The sequence below is a fragment of the Octodon degus genome, unplaced genomic scaffold (genome assembly GCF_000260255.1).
Source record: "Octodon degus isolate 3935 unplaced genomic scaffold, OctDeg1.0 scaffold00004, whole genome shotgun sequence".
In the NCBI taxonomy this organism is placed as follows: domain Eukaryota; kingdom Metazoa; phylum Chordata; class Mammalia; order Rodentia; family Octodontidae; genus Octodon; species Octodon degus.
In genome coordinates, this window is record NW_004524580.1 from 27042074 (window position 1) to 27047416 (window position 5343).

The window sequence follows — 5343 nt, forward strand, 5'->3', positions numbered from 1 at the left end:
GAGAAAAGGGGTCTGGGGAGATGGCTCAGTGGAATAAGTGCTTCCCTGGCAAGCACAAGGGCCTGAGTTCAATCCCCAGTTCAAAAAAAAAAAAGAGAGAGAGAGAGAGATATTTGGGTAACTTGAATAATGGGAGCTATAGATTAGCTAGCTGTGTTATAACAATGTTAATGTCCTGATTTGGGTGACTTTTTTTTTTTCTCAAATACACAGTGAAATATTTAAAAGTTATGGTTCTGGGGGCCGGGGAGATGGCTCAATGGAATGAGTGCTTCCCTGGCAAGCGCAAGGGCCTGAGTTCAATCCCTGATTCTGAAAATAAATAAATAAATAAAAGTTATGGTTCTGGAAAGAATATGTGCACATACCTAGGTCTATATTTTTTGCATGCTTCTGTGTATGTAGCCTCCATATCCGTGGGGTATATGCCTTTGGTGTGGTTGCTTTGCCTGGCACAAGGTCTTACTAAATATTGCCCAGGTTGGGGCCAAACTCATGATTCTCCCAACTCAGCCTCCTGAGCAGACAGGATTACAATCATGTGCCACCAATAACGTCTGTATTTAACACTTAAGTAACCTTAAACTAGGTGTTCCATATACGTTCATGTAAAAATATGTAACCTAGATTAACTCGGCACATACATTTGAGGTTTTATTGTTATTGAGCAGTGCTGGGGCCCAACCCAGGTGCTCACGCATGCTGGGGAGCACCGTGCCACTGAGCCACACCCTGCCACTATATTTAGCTTTAATTATTTTATTGAGGTCTAACACCGTCACAGAGTTCAAGCCAGCCTGGGCTGTAGGACAAGATCTTGTCTAAAACAAAACAAAAGAAACTGTCTTCTCTTTTTCCCTTACACATTTACGTCCTTTATTCATCATGCTACTCTAAACATTGCCACAATCAAAACATGCCTTCCCACATCTTTCGGTCACCTCTAAACTCACTGTTTTAAAGCAAACTGTTCAATGTTTCATCAAAAATTTTAAAGTAAGGGTTGTTGCGTTGCCTTGTTCTCATGGGACAAGGTCTCATTACACAGTTCGTGTTGGCCTTGAGCCCGCTTTGTAGCCTAGGCTGGCCTTGAACGCAGAACTCACTGCTGTCCTCCGAGTGCACTACTGTGCTGGCTCATCTTTAGCTCCCTCCCCCGCCATAATTCTACTTAAAGTGAATGTAAGGCGTGGCAAAGCAAGGTATTGGAGGCTTCCTCATGTTTCAAACTGAAGCCTATTCACATGACCCAGATGGAAATTCATATATCATAGACGTGGGGCTGGTGCGATGGCTCAGTGGTCTAAAGCACCTACTTAGAACAAGCTAAGCAAAGCACAGGGACCGCGGTTCAATCCCCCAGCACCACATGCCAGCCAGCCCCGCCCCCTGGTGGGCTGAGCTGGCCACACACACACACACACACACACACACACACACACACAAATAAAAAAAAAAATAAAGACATGAAAGTGGTAATACATACAAATAACTGAGACTGTACTCGATTAAAACAACATTGAAAGGCACAAATAAACTCGGAACAAACAATGTCAGTGTGTAAGAGCATAACGTAAAGACTCTTGGCCACTACCAGTGTACAGAGAGTATATGGCAGTTTAGACCACTATAAGATAAATTCCATTTTGCCAGGTGTGGCGGTGACACCCGTAGCCCCCGCACCTGGAGTTGAAGGATGAGAAGCAAACAGAAATAAAACAAACAAAAAGCATGAATTGCATTTCCACTTGACACAGATGGGAATGCCTGTCTCTGTCCCTTCGCTGGCTGTGGGGTGTGACTTGGCCAGCAGACAATGTATCCCTCTCCCAGGTTCTCCTTGGTGCCCCCTTCTACCCCGGAGGACCCAGATGTTGGCTTCTGCATCCTCCCTGGCTGTCAAACCGCTGCCCTCCACCCCAGCATGAGAGCAGGCAGCCAGTCAGACCCCTGCAGTCTGCACTGGTGCACTTTCAAGAACAGAGAGGACACCTGGGAGTGGCCGAGATCAGCAGGGGTCTGCAAGTAGCTGGGACGGTCGCATTTGCTGGGCACTGTTAGCATAAAGGCTCACTTTGGCATCCCTACTCCTGCTTGGGTGGTGTGTGCTTCCAGGGTCCTGCAGGCCGAGTGAACAAGCACAACTGTCAGCACTGACAAAGCCCCAGACCCGAACAGCCGATGAAGCCCAGCAGCAGCCATCCAGTGGCCAGAGAGCTAATCCGTATGTCCAGAGATGGCCGGCCTTGGACCGTGACGGCCAGCTGGCAGCTGTGGCCATTCGGTGATGTCGAGGCTACAAGGCAAGCTGTACTTGGTCACGCGATGTGGCCTTCAGATGTTTGGCAGGACTAGGGCTTGAAGCCAAGGGGTCCCCACCCGAGCTACCTCCCATCCCTCCCTTCACATTTGCTTTTTTACTTTGTATTAGTGTTGTTAATTGTACAGGTTGATGGGTTTCATTTCGGGAGATTCATACATGCATATTCCGGACTTGGATGGTACCGAAGTCTCCCTTCTACTTTGGTGCCAGCTTCCCTCTTTTCTTTTCTGTTCTGCTTTTTTGAAACAGGTTGCCGGGGAGATGACTCAGTGGAATAAGCGCTTCCCTGGCAAGCGCAAGGGCCTGAGTTCAATCCCTGGTTCCACAAACAAACAAACAAACAACCCCACAATAAAAAAAAAAAAAACACAGCGATGAAACAGGTCTTGTTATGTGATATTTATTTATTTATTTATATGTGTTTAATACAGGGTCTATAGGCTCTTACCACACAGATCAGGCCCATAGAGATTCTCCTGTTTTCAGCCTCCCAAGCAGGAGCGCACCTCCATGCCCAGTCGCAATTACAGTCTCAGTGTGCCCCAGAGCTGGGGCAGGCATGGCATGCCAGAGATCAAACCCAGGTCCCTGCATCTGCCTAAGCAGGTGCTTTAATCCACTGAGCTATCTGGCCATCCCTCATCATGTAATTTAAAGTGGCCTTCAATTCACTGTGCAACCCAGGCTGGCCCCAAACTACAGCCATCAGCCTGCCTCAGCCTCCCAAGGGCTGCAGTTACAGAGGTACGCCACCACCTGGCTCCCTTTTCCTCTGCCGGTTGCTGTAGGAGAGAACACATGTGACATTTGTTTTTTCAAGGCTGACTTACCATGATGACTTTGGAGCTCCATCCATTTTAGTGTTTTAGAAACTTCCATTCTGATTTCCATTGTGGCTGTGCTAATACGCATTTCTACTAACAGCACAGAGTCCCCTCCCCATTTCTTGCTAGTTTTTTTTTTTTTTTTTTTTTTTTGTATTATGTTTTTGGACTATGACAAAAGTTTATTGAGCAAAAAATTTCATATGAAAATATGTGATCCGATTTTCAGTAGTAATGAAATGAGCCCTTTGGCGAAGGGTATAGATTTCTCTGCTGAAACCGGGCTTTACTTAAACTCTTCCAAGGCTTCCAACACGGCGACACCACTTCCCGGGTCACCTCCACTCCAGCACTGTCCTGTCAGCTCCACCGCTCACCAACCAAAAGGCTCGCACGGGTCAGATCCTTGTTGCGTCCCTTGCACACGCCGGCCGCCACTTCATCTCAGTGCTAACTTCTCGAGGCGGCGTGGAGGCTGAGCCCTGCTCCCCCATCCGGCCTGCGGGCTTGGAGGGCGTTGTGAGAGCGGATCTACAGCCCCTTCTGCACCGGCTGTTCTCGAGTTCTAGTCGTGGCCACTCTGGCTGGGGTGAGATGCGCGCTTGGCATCCGTCCACTTGCTGGCTAAAGAAGTTGAACACTGCCAGGCGTGGTGGTGCACGCCTGTGAACCCAGCACTCGAGAGGCCAGCCTGGGCTACAAAGTGAGCTCAAGGCCAGCCTGAACCGCATGGCAGGACCCTGTCTCAAAGACCAAAAAATAGTTAAACATTTTTTCATGTACTTATGAACTATTTGTATTTCTTCTCTTGAAAGGCGACCCTATCCTCTTTATTATTTATCTTGAGACTGTGTCTAAATTGTCTAGGATGACTTTAAATTTATCCTTTTCCTGCCTCCGCTTCCCAGGTAGCTGGGATTACAGGTATGTAGCACCATGCCTGTCTTCATATTTTCTTAGATTTGTTATATATATATATATATATATATATATATCTCACTACGCAGCTCAGAGAGAGCTCGGACTCATAGTGATCCTCCTGTTTTCAACCTCCTAGCACTAGAATTACAAGTGGTCCCACCACACCCAGCTGAAATTCTTTCTTTTTTTTTTATTAATTTTATTGAAAAACAAATAGCAATGAGACAGTTTCAAAACCGATTAATAGGACAGTTTTATTTTATTTTTATTTTTTTAGGCTGAACCGGGGATTGAACTCAGGCCCTTGTGCTTGCCAGGGAAGCACTTATTCCACTGAGTCATCTCCCTGGCCCCAATAGGACAGTTTCAATAATTAATACATTGCATATTATTGTCTTCGTAGTGGAGAAATTCTTTATATCAAAAGGAAAAATACAATTTTTCCCGTGTTTCAAACCACAGCTAGTAGTATGTAAGTATGTAGGTTAATTATAATTGTGCAATAGCAATATTCAGTTTCTCTTAAAAATAAGTGAGTCAGTTAATTCAAGTATCATGCAAAGGTGTTGCTCTCTCCAGAACGTTTGATTCCCCAACACTATTCCCTCCTGACTGACTGCCTTTCCAGTTTAGAGAGGCCATGTAATAGCGGACTCAGCAAAGTTTTCTTGACGTCTCCTTATATTTGCAAACTTAGGGCCAAGGACAGTTGCACTGTACCACCGACGAGCCCTTAGAGCATACGTCCTAAAAGTAGAAGTGGTGTGAGGTTTGGATGTGGCCAAATTTAGCCCATTTCAGTCCATCACAGCCCAGCGCAAAAACAGAGCCTCAGATCCTGGGTGACCTCCGTGCCGCGCCTCTGGGGGCGTAGAGCTGTTACTGCCCTTTTTGCTGAATGTTAGTTCTCTTGTTTTATATTCCCCTTTTTAACATGTGCTGCTTTTATCCATGCCTATATGGTTCTTCATAAAATTTTCTATTTGCTTCCAAATCCATGGCTCTGTATCCATCCGCAAGCAGCTTGTCTTCTGTGCGCCTTTATACCGCTCTTACAGAATCAAGAGGTTGAGCCGGGTATGATGGTGTGCATCTGAAATCCCAGCACTGGGGAGGCTGAGGCAGGAGGATCACCATGAGGCCAGCCTGGGCAGCATAGTGAGACCCAGCCTCATAAAGCTGAAAAAGGAGAAGAAGAAGAAGAAGAAGAAGAAGAAGAAGAAGAAGAAGAAGAAGAAGAAGAAGAAGAAGAAGAAGAAGAAGAAGAAGAAGAAG